The sequence below is a fragment of the Choloepus didactylus genome, chromosome 2 (assembly GCF_015220235.1).
Source record: "Choloepus didactylus isolate mChoDid1 chromosome 2, mChoDid1.pri, whole genome shotgun sequence".
Taxonomy (NCBI): domain Eukaryota; kingdom Metazoa; phylum Chordata; class Mammalia; order Pilosa; family Megalonychidae; genus Choloepus; species Choloepus didactylus.
Genome location: NC_051308.1, coordinates 36,998,581 through 37,011,066, shown reverse-complemented (window position 1 = coordinate 37,011,066; position 12,486 = coordinate 36,998,581). Strand labels below are relative to the sequence as shown.

At 34.9% G+C, this 12,486-nt stretch overlaps 1 protein-coding gene across 5 annotated transcripts in view; it reads left to right on the top strand.

The window, feature by feature from the left end:
- The window catches only part of DISP1 (dispatched RND transporter family member 1), a 273,352-nt gene that overhangs the window by 85,685 nt on the left and 175,181 nt on the right, over window positions 1–12,486 (top strand). The window lies entirely within an intron of this gene.

Sequence of the window (12,486 nt, the reverse complement as noted above, 5' to 3'; positions counted from 1 at the left end):
TAAAAAGGGTTGTGTAGACCAACTCTTGAGGGTTCCATGATGTGTGGCAAAGAACCTTATCAAGACCTTTTCTTCTAAATCTTCTGTAAGTCTTGGCTCTCCTATTCTTTCTTCCTTCTACTATTTCCCCTCTGCTCCTCTTTTCAATCAAGTGTACTCACTCTCTTTTGTGAACAGAAAGTAGAGAAAAGAAATCTAAAACTTGAGTCAGGCTTTAGAACTATTTAAGACCTATTAGCAATGATGGATTTAAACAATTAATATTTGAAAGCCCTGAAAATTATCATGTTAAATCTTCTACCTAGATCAAAAAATATATTATCTTCATTAGGAGTATCTAACGAAGATAATGAAAAAGACTATAAATATAATAACCAACAAACAACTGTTTAAAAAGGAATATATTTTACCCAATAATGAGCCTTAACTTTTGCAGGATTAGCATATGGAAATCATCATTATTATTTACCAGCAGATAGATCGGCACCACGCTTAAGTCAAGGACTAAGTCTTCATTATACCAGGGCATTCTGATCTTCATTATTAATCTTGATTGGTTGCTGAGTACCTTCCATGCTTACTGAAACAAAATTTAAAGAGTATCGTAATTTTGCAATGTGAAATGCTTCTACTTTTTATTTCAAAAAATCTTTCTCCATCCTTTTTGAAGAGTTTTTGACTAATTCAAAATTTTTTGTAACCTTAAGAGTACCATAATTTATAAGCTATAAAAAAGTATGTGATTTGAATGCTTCCTATCTAATGAGATTGGAATTTTTCTTCAATTATAGGAGAGGCGAGACAATCATTCTCCAGTTTCAAAAAAAGAATGCAGCTGCTTGCAATAGGAGAACTGAACTAACAGGCCATTTAATATTTTGAAAAATATGTCCTGGGGGAAAAGGCATTTCTGTTCAAAAGATATTAAATTATTTAGCTTGGCAGCTCCAGGGTTCAAATGTTTTGAGCCCCATCACTGTCATTTATTTTTTATCAAGTTCAAATGGAAAAATGGAAAATTTTATTTTGACATGTAATCCTTTATTAGATCTCATATAAACATTTGGCTGCAAGAGCCTACACGTTATTGTGATTTGTGTAGGCACATTCCACTTTTAGTGGATCAGTATTTAATTTTCAAAGTTCTCAGCAAATAGCAGAGCGTCAGCCAAAATTTCCTCCACTGAGATTCCTTCCGGCCCAGATGAAACTAATAGTCCCAGGCTGTGTTGCTGTCATTCATTACTAATCCAGGTATGGCTGCTTACTGTTTTTAATTTTCTTTTTCTGAACTTAAAGGCAGTGTTTGCTTTTCCCCATGAGAATCCAATGATAATGTGCCTGAAATTCCAGCAACTGGAGATAGTAAGCCTTTTCCACACTGACACAACTAGGCTTTGTTTTAGGGCTGGGTTTAAATATGAGCTTAATGATATATATAATACAGTGGAGGACAGACACAGAGTAGGGTATTAAGGAAAAATAAGGATGTGTTAGGGATTTGTCCCTTGAACTTGATGTCATGGGAATTAGCTATTTCCTGCCATAAAATGTCCATTGATCCACTCACCAACTTTGGGACAGGATGTTGAATTGAATGGTCAATATGTTTTTATGTTTATCATAACTCTTGTTATTTGTAATTGGACTTTTAGAAATAGTTAAAATGTTATCACCAGTTATTTTGTTCAAATCAGACCAGAATGGATTCATTTTGCATTTTCAGCTATCTTATTACTTAAAAACAGTGTGATATAGAGTAAATATCATAGACTTTGGAATTGGACAGTTCCAGCATTATATGTCAGCTGGCTTTGTGACCACAGGCAAGTGATATAAGATCTCTGAGTCTCAAATTTTTAATTTGTAAAATGAGGATAATAGATTACAGAATTGGTGTGAAGATTAATAATATGGTAGATATAAAGTGCCTATAGACATATTTGGTGCTCAGTAAATGGTAGATTATTTATTTATAAATTCTCTCTCCCACTCTCCCTCCCTCCCCCCCTCCTTCCCTCTCTCCCTCCTTTCTTCCCTTCTTTCCTCCCTCCCTCTGTTCCTCTCTCTGGCTGCCTACCAACCAATGTATCTATCTATTTATATTTATCTTCTAGTTCTTTTTTAGGCCTCTCCATTTTTTTGTTAATCCGGCTTTATTCTGTGAAATTTAGGATGTGAAAATTACTCAGTATAATAGATAAATGCAGTGAGCAAAAAGTTTTACTGGCTATATCTCTCAAGGATCTCCGTACAGGATTTTAGACACAAAAAGAGGCAACATGTCTTCTTAGTGTGACTTTCAGTCTGGTGGTATATTAGCAGATATATAAAACAGATATTTCTCTTGGGGACATGTAATTTGCCAAGGTCATAGACCAGTGTATATTCAGTTACTATCTGCTAAAGGGAACAAATAGGCTGAGTCTTCTAGCTAACACTGGAGTATACCTGTGTGGGAAGTGGGGAGTGTGAAGAAACGAAGCTGTTAAATATTTGAATTTAACAGCATAGGTAAATATGCTCCCTTCTCTACTCCTCTCTGAAACCCCACCACAATGAGAGAGGTGACAACAGTAGAAAAAAAATCGAACAAAATTTTAGAAGCTGGAAAGTAGATGGACTCTGGTGCTAACATAGCAGCGCAAAGAAGGCTGAATCCTTAGTATTTGCAGGGTAGAAACAAAAAGCAAGGTCATTGAAGAACAAAAACCTTGTTATGTTAGAAGGTAATAAATAATTATGGAAAAAGAAAATAAAATAGGTTAGGGAAGGTTTGGAGTGCTAGGGGAGGGATTGTAGTTTAAAACGTGGTGGCAGAGTGTAGGACTCATTTGAGCAGTAACTTGGAGAAGAAGGAATGAGCTATGAGGCTTTTAGGGGGAGAGTGTTCCAGGCAACGGGAATGGTTAATGCAAAGGCCCCTAGGTGGAAGCAAGTCTGGAGCAGCAGGGAGGTTAGTGTGGCTGGAGTGGAGTGAATGACAGGGAGAGTAGTCAGAGATGAGGTCAGAGGTAATTAAGGAGATTTAGGGTAGGCCAGTGGAGACCATGTAGGGCCTTTTAGGCCATAGTAAGGACTTGACTTTTACTCAGAGTAAAATGGGGAGCTGTTGGAGGACTTTGAGTTGAAGACCAACAAGGTCTGACTTAGATTTTAGCAGGTTCAGGTTTTAACAGGATCAAATCCAAGTCTTCAGTATAATAAACTTCAAATTGAAGTCTGAATTTCTTTTTCTGGTTAGTATAAATAAGGTTGCCAGGTTTATTATTGCCCCCATTTGCACCAACAAACACACACAGGGAGAATGGAGGATGTCTCTCTAGGGAAAAGGAATAGCTAAAGAGAAAAGATTTACCAGTAATGACATTAGGATCCCCAATGAAAAAGCTAGCTTGCTGCCTTATTCTATGGTGAAATCTAGTCAGTAAATTCTACCCATCTACATATAGCTACTGTTTTTTTTTTTTATTCTCTCACTCTTAACTTGAACACACATGTTAAAGGAAAGTCTCTAACATTGAAAGAAACCAAAACAAACAAGGACAAAAAAGAAGATTGTGAAAGGAACAGTAACAATGCAGGAGAAAAAGACATTTCAAAAAAAACTGTAATTAAAACCCTCAGAGATAAGAGAAGATATAGTGTCTATGAAACGGTATCAGGATGCTCTAGAAAGATCATTCAAAGAATAAGAAAAGGGTCTTGGTTATTTAAAAGATTATTAATTCAGTAGAAGGGTTGGAAGATAAAATTGAGACTATAGTACAAAAAGTAGATTAAAAAGGCAAGAAGATGGAAAATGATATGGAGATGTAAGATGAATGATAATAAATTAGAGGATCAAACCAAGCATGTAACATTCAACTAGTAGGAGGAGTTCCAGAAAGAGTTTGGGATGAATTAATGGCAGATGCATAGAAAATTAAGCAAATTTCTTTAAAAGAGGCAGCTAACTAGGAGGAAACATTTTTTTGGGGAGGGGGGAGGGAAATAGAACCATCATTCTTTAAGTGATACAGTTGTGAATGATATTTATATCATCATAAAAATTTTAATCCTGACTATTGATTCAGTCAGCAATTTTGATATAACTAAGTTGAAAACGGGGAAGGGGAATGCTAGAGGAGAGCTAAATCCACATCATCTATGGTAGGATGTCAATATGTAATGCCTGAAATTTAAGATTTTAAAAAGCAGTTATAAGGATGTTATTTAGAAACAGAGATAGAAATATCAGAAATAGCTGAAAGAGTTGAAACTGATTGCTGGGGAAAGGTGGGCCAGGGGATCACTTTTTCCCCCACTATATGCCTTGTAGAACTACTTCTAACACTGTAAATGAATTGTTTTAGTAAAAATCATTTAAAAAATATTTAATGGCACCAGACTACATCTTCTACAGTAAAGCTATACTGATCACCAGAATATGGCTATCCTTAGACCGGGGAACCCTTTCTTTGGGACAGTCTTTCTCTTTTCTCTGCTTCCATTGCTGACTCACTTCTCTTCTGAATTGATGTATTTTTTCTTTAGACATGTTAGTACAGTCAAATCGGAGCTAAGTGCCTCTGTCTCTAATTTCTCTAGTATTTTTTTTTCTGTGTTTTCCCCCTAGACTTTTAAGTCAGTTGTGGTTACTTCATTGTTACCTCCAAATGCTGTTAAGACATTTCACTATAAAACAGGCTACTAGTGCTCCAATGTTGTCCACATTGGTATATATTCTAGACTCTAAATTCTGTTGAGGTTAGAGATTTTGTTGTTGGTCTTGTTCACTATTTATTCACAGTATCTCTCATAGTATGTGCACAAAGTAGATCTTCAGGTATTTCACTGAAATTATCTTCATATCTCATTGAGAAGCAGTTTTTGTAGTATTTAAGAGCATAACTTTTTTTTTAAATTCAGTTTTATTGAGATACATTCATTATACTGCAGTCATCCATGGTACACAATCAACTGTTCTCAGCACCACCATATAGCTGTGCATTCAAACCCAATACATCTTTGAACATTTTCCTCACACCAGAATCAGAATCAGAATAAAAATAAATAATAAGAATAAGAATAAAATAAAAAATAAGAATTTTATTATTTATTAACTAATAATAATTATTAATTATAATCATTTATCAATTAATAATTGTTAATTATTAATTAGTTATTAATAAATATTTATTCTAATTCTAATTATTTTAAGAATAAGAATTTTTATTAATAAAAAATAATAAAAATAAGAATAAAAAATAAAAGTAAAAAAGAACACCCAAATCATCACCCCCATCCCACCCTATTTTTCATTTAGTTTTTGTCCCCATTTCTCCACTCATCCATCCATTCAGTGGACAAAGGGAGTGCGATCCACAAGGTTTTCACAATCACACTGTCATCCCTTGTAATCTACACGAGTCAAGGCCACTGGGTTAGAGTTTGGTAGTTTCAGGTATTTACCTCTAGCTACTCCAATACATCAAAACCTAAAAAGTGTTATCTATATAGCGCATAGGAAGGTCCACCAGAGTGACCTCTCGACTCCATTTGAAATCTCTCAGCCACTGAAACTTGATTTCGTTTCATTTCACATCCCCCTCTTGGTCAAGAAGATGTTCTCAATCCCACGATGCTGGTTCCAGATTCATCCGTGGGAATCATATCCTGTGTTGCCAGGGAGATTTACACCCCTGGGAGTCAGGTACCACACAGGGGGGAGGGTAGCGAGATCATCCTCCAAGGTGGCTTATTTACAGAGAGAGGGCCACAACTGAGCAACAAAGAGGCACTGGGGGGAGTCTCTTAGGCACAGTTATAAGCAGGTTTAGCCTCTCCTTTGCAGTAACAAGCTTCACAGGGGCAAGCCCCAAGACAGAGGGCCCAGCATATCAAGCTGTCAGTCCCCAGTGTTTGTGAGAACATCAGCAACAATCCAGGTGAGGAAGTCCAACACCTCTGCATCCTCCCTCAGCTCTTTAAGAGGGCCCCGAATATATATTTTTATTCTCCACCCAAATTACTTTGGGATGTGTTGCTATTTCACTCTGACCTAGACAGACCTACCACAGCTCACTTCCTATTCAAAGCTCCATGCAACCATGGTGTTTGAAAAAAATGACTGTAGAAGTTATATTGTTTAGAAAATATAGATCCTAAACCAAATAAACATCTCTTCCCTTGGTCTCACATGGAAGCTGAAGCTTTAACACACAGTCAGCTTCAACCTTTACCCTTAGGCCTGACCCGCCCCGGTCCCAACCAGATCTGCTTCATTCATATCTTTAATCGAAGTCTGGGCTCTTTATCAGCTTTTTTTTTTTTTTGACAGATGCTGTATGCATTAATATTGACATTCATATCTGCGGATAAGAGCATAACTTTTGATTTGGGCAAACGTAGATTGGAATCCCATCTCTACCACTTAAGAGCCATGTCTCTTTGGGCAAGTTACTTAACCTCCTTTCCCAAGCTTCAGTCTCCTCACCTGCATAATGGGAATGGGGATTGTTTCTATCTAATGGATAGGGTTTGCTGTGAAGATTAAATGGAATAAAATAGGTAAATAAATTCCTTAGTCCATAGTAAATAAATGTCCATTATTGCTATGTTTAGCCATTTTTGAGTGATGTCAGTACTATTTGCTCAGTCTTTAAAAACCTAATCTGGATATAAAGTAAGAATTCTTCCTATTTATAAGCATTCAACAAGTGTTAAAGACTTGGGTATATTTCTTCAGTTTTACCCTTTTGGTCTGTTTCTGCACTCACCTCTTTCTTAATTATTATCACTTTTTGTTTCCAGTTAGCATCTCAAGGATTTCTACTTAACAAATGTTTTCACCTTTTCATCATTTTTTATTCTTGATCATCATCTTACTGTTTTTTCAAATCACTGCAACAAATTACTAATTTTGCACTTTAAAAAATAACATTTGATATTTTAGAAGAAAGTTTGGCCTTCTTACAGAGCCAAACATAGGCTTACTACACGATCCAGCATTTATGCTCTTGGATATTTACTCAAATGACTTGAAAACCATGTCCACACGAAAACCTGCACAAGAATGTTTATAGCAGCTTTATTCGTAATTTCCCAAAATTGGAAGCAACCAGGATGTCCTTCAGTAAGTGAATGGATAAACCAGCTATGTACATCCATACAATGAAATGTTCAACTGTTTAAACAATGCGTTGGCAAGCCACCAATGAATAAATGAATGGATGGATAAATAATTTGGTTCTAACAAAGCAAGTTATACTTCCCCCACCCCCTGAATTCTCTTGTAAAGTTATTGCAATATAGATCACATTACAACTCAAATATTTTTTAAAGCAAAGATTCTGTTTCTCAAGGGATAGGTTCATTTATTTTTAGAAATGTTTATTAAAGTTAATCTCTGGTATTGTGGGGAAAATGTCCTTCACAGTACATTTTCCTCAGGAGGTAATTTGACTGCACTAAAAGATAGTAGTGATGAAATAATTTTGCAACCTGTTTTTCTGAAAGGCTAAGCAACCTTCAAAACAGGGATGTCCTCAAGGGTAGAAATCTATTCATTTAATGACTACATGCAGAGATGTATGAATGAATTAGCCATCATGTTTTGTTTGTTTATAACTTTTCATTTTGATATAATTTCAAACTTTCAGAGAAGCTACAAAAATAGTACAAGGAAATGCCATATACCCTTTACTCAGATTACCAATTGTTTCCTAAAATATGCATGTTTCTAAACCATTTGAGAATAAATTGCCAGCAATGTGTCCGAGAACCCCAAATACTTCACTATATAGTTTCTAAGAACAAGAACATTCCCTTATAAAGCACAATACACTTATCAGTATCTGGAAATTTAATCTTAATTCAATTCAGTATTATTTTCTAATCCATAGTCCTTATCAAATTTGTCCATTGTCCCAGTATTATCTTTTATAGCTCTTTTTTCTCTGTCCAATATCCAGTCTAGTATCCCACATTGCTTTTAATTTTAATGTCTTATTAACATCCTTTAATCTAGAACACTTCTTTAGCCTTTCTTTATCCTTCTTGAGTTTAACTTTTTTTTTTGAAGAGTACAGGCCAATTATTTTTGTAAAATACCCCTCAATTTGGGTTTGTCTAATGTGTCCTCATGATTAGGTTGATGCTGTGCCGTTTTGGCAGGAATACCATAGAAGTGATGGTTGTGCTTTTCTCAGTATGTCATATCAAACTTTGATGTTAAGTGATAAATACATGTTTTAACAATTTGACTGACTGAATGAATGAATGGTTATGGTGTTAACTCTAAATGTATCCTAACTGCTGTGACCAGTGCTTAGCATGAGATAGGTGTTGAATAAACTGTTGAATAAATGGCCCTTTTCTCTTCAATATCTTCATTTTTTACTTTTGAACCAGATGAGATATTGCTCCATTTGAGTACTCTTGGTTTTTTTTTGCCATCTAAAGTATGAATCTGGATAATTTATTCAGTTAATATGGTCAGTCCTTCCAATAAAAAAAGTCATAAAACTAATTGTTTCTTTAAGAAAGAGTTCCTTTGTCTTTGTTTTTTTTAAAAAAACCTTGGATATAGACAGGACCATTGAAAAGATTTCAGCACTTGTGATTACAGAAACTAGCTTGCAGAGTATGCCACATTTTTCACATTTGTCAGCTCTGGGGATGTGAAATATGTTCTCCATCTGAATTCTTTTCCTGTACCCCCTGCTGTCAGGCAAAAGGAATTTCCACTTCACTGCTGCTTGTTATTAAGCTTCTATAAACAAGAATGCTTGAAGGTAACTTAGGAGCAAATGACTAGAAATTTCTGATAACCTTAAGACTCATTCCCAATTTACATTATTCTGTGAGTAATCTGGGGAAAAACAGTAGGGTTTCATTCACCTATGCCCTTCAAGGTTATAGATTTTACAATTTAGGACAGCCATTAGTAAGGACACCTCTTGAAGTGGGTTTTTTTTTTAACAACAGGAAATGTGGTCTATTTATCTCTCTGATGTGATTAAAACTAAAAACCGCTTTGCTCTTAAACTCTTATTATATTCCTAGAAATCTTTAAAAATGACTTTCTATTTGGCTTTTTCTATTTGCCTTAAGTCAAATGTAGCATATGCATTGTAACTTCTAGTATAATTCATAATGAATTGAGTATGACTCTCATGAGTCATAGTACTAGAAAAGTGGGAAAGAACAAGCGCATTAGTTTTATATTCAGTAACACTTTTCCACAAAATTGGCTGGGAATTGATTATTTTTTTGTTTTAAGGAAGTTTTCTCCAACATGATTTAAGTCATTCCCCTCTACCCTCCCTGCCCACCCCCCACTCCCCATACTTATAAGGTAAATTGCCAGGAGTCTAGGTCTTTTAAAATGAATAGAAAAATCAAGACATTTAAAGGCCTTCAGTCTTGAAAGCCTTTCCTGTGTGAAGTAAAACTAAATGGCAGTTAACACAAATAGTGTTCTTTTCCAAGATAAAAATTTTAAAGCAAAGTCCTTTGTATTCATTTCTTTATAATATAGACTTATAAAGCTAAAATCCCAAAATTGTTGATTAAAAAATACTTTTTTAGGGGGAGGTGGTGGTAGTTGTTACATTATAGATTCCCTGATCTGCATTTTGGTTAATCTCTATAAATAGAAATTACTCCAACAGTAGCCTAGTATTACTGATTTTTATACATATATGCACACATGCACATACAGAAATAAATTTATCATAATCTTCCTAGTATCAGATATTAACTATTAGAAGCAGGTATTCCAAAAATGTCTTTGTTCTTCCAGCCACAGTTCTGTTTCTGTCTTCTCTTTGAGTTTTCAGTTAACAGCCTCCTAATGGGCTTTATGATAATTCATTATCTTTTCTGAGGACTACAGATAATCCAGGGACCCAATCCAGATGACAACTGGTAAAAGTTAGTAAGGGAAAGGAAACTCAGGCCACTGCACCGGGGTCACTGAGGTTCAGTGTTTACCTCGGTGGGTCTAAGTCTGGCTCTACCTGCTTGCCCTTTCCCTTTTTTTAAATAAAGGATGAATAAAGGAAGGGGGTATGCAGAGGAGACTGTGGGAGTGTTCTTTTCTCCAGCTCTTTTTGGCTGGAGCAAATAGCATTTCTTTCTTTTACTCCCTTTGTTCTCACCCTCATCTGTTTCTATGGCTTCATTTATTTCCACTCCTTTGTGAGAATGCAGCCTCAGAAATATGATCAGTACAAGGTATTCTTGGGATAGTTTTATATTTCCTTTCTCTTTATGTGTTTTTAAGTGAGGGTAAGATCAAGTAAATTAAAATCCAGGTATATTTTAATCTCAATCATGAGCTGATATAGTTATGGATATTAAATAACTTACTGCCATCTCTTTCCTAAGAGGCTGCAGTTTGCCAAGCTTCTTCGCCCTTGGAATTGCTAAGGAATACCAAAGTTGAAGTGAAAACTAATGTTCTTTTCAGTCCTTAAGCATGCAGCAAAATATTTGCAAAAGTGATATATGGATTTTTTAAAATACACATAGTAAACTTTAATTAAATTAAGTCCAATTATGGGAAAGTCCAGTTTGAATTAGAAAACAATCTGAGGTGCAGAACCATAGACTTGTACCATCCTAACAAGGGGAATAGCTTACGTAGTCATGTTTCTTTTTCACAGTAGTATCCCCAGTACAAAACACAGTGTCTGCCTGGCATATTGTAGACGTTCAGTACAGATCTGTTGAATGGGATGAATCTTAGAAGCTTTTGGTTTACTTTTTAATTTTAATGATGAAGTAACTGAATCTAGAAACAGAATGGCTAAAGCAGAAGAACCCAATTTCCTCATGGCCATTCAACACTTACTGTATTTTTAAAAGAAATTAGTTTTATTATTTTCAGGATATGTTATAATTGGAACTAAGCCGGATGTATATAATAAAATAAGATTCTTAGACATACTGCTTCAATGAATTCACCAGTAGAGTTGTGATTAGCCTATTCTTTGTCTGTAAACAGATAATTGTAATATTCTTGTGGAGGAACTTAAGCAGTTTGCTTTTTTGGGTAGCCACAATATTTTTCCTTTTAATATTGTTTGTACCATTGTCTGTTAGTAAATGTTATTGTGCAAGTTAAAAAAGGTTCTTTTTGTAAACTCCCCTCTCTGGACTATCATACAATCTGAGTTATCTGAATAGCATAATATCATTGACTTTAGTTTGAGGAGACTTTGGAAATTATCTAGTTCAAGCAATTCGTTATGTAGAGCAGGAAATGGTCCTCCAGAGCAGTTAAATAACTTGACAAAGCCGCATTAGTGGTTAATGGCAAAGCTGGAATTAGAGCCTGGGTTTTATGGTTCCCTCGCCAGTGTATCTTTTTGGTAAATAATTGACCTCTGAATGCCATATAATATAAGAAGTCAGTGTCTTTTGGTGCAAATTTATCTAGGCAATGATGTATATCAAAATATGGGGCATTCAGGTGTAGCCTCACATATAAAATGGTTAAGAGTAGAAGCTTTTCTCTCCTCCTCAGTCTTCAGGCCAGTGTGCTGGTTGCTGAGGGAACTAATGAGAGCGAGATCTAAAGGGAAAGGTGAATCTTCTGATGTCAGGGTTGGTAAATAATTGGAAAGGGCCTGAACATCTTTCAAGAGGAGAATGATTGAATAAACTATATGTCCACACTTTGTAACATTTTTGCAGCTGTTAGCAAGACTGAGTTAGCACTGTATCTATTCACTGAAGGCATAGCCTTGATAACAGTGAAAAAGGCAAGTTGCAGGGTAATATGTATCATTCCATTTTTGAAAATAAAATCTTAAAAACCCTATATATATATATAAATGTATATTTGTATATGTGATTGTATATATCTGTATGCACATGGAGGAATAACTAGTCTACTAATTTTAATTATCTCATTTGGGAAAGGAATTCACTTTTGCTCCATCTTTATATTATTTGATTTGTTGCAAGAAGCATGTACTACTTTTTTTATTAAAGATATCTAATAAACAAGAATTAAAATCAAATAAATTTGCAGCTTTGTTTGTGATTTTTTTTTTTAATGAACTTGCAGCAGTAAAGTCAGTTAATATAGAATTTCCCATAGAAGGAACATACAGATTATCTGGCTACTGATTGACTCCATTCTGGTAGTTTCTAATACAGTAAAATTCTTCAGTAATAAAATATGTATAGTCAGGAACATCTTACAGCTACATTTTAGATGTGCTTTCCCTAAAATCAAAGTTTTCAAATGCCCAAATTCATGACTCACGTAATGTTAAGCAGTTTTCATCTTATTTTATTTCAGAAATCTCTTGTATTTAGCAGTAAACTGATTAAAGTTAACCTATTCACCAGTGAAAGATGAATATTCTTATTGTTAGCAAAGGCTAATAAATTCTCATAATGCCCTTGATTCAATTAAGACTTGAACCTTCCTTTTGCCAAGAATTGAATTGCTGGATGTAATTATAGTTTTTATTTAAAAGGAAAAAC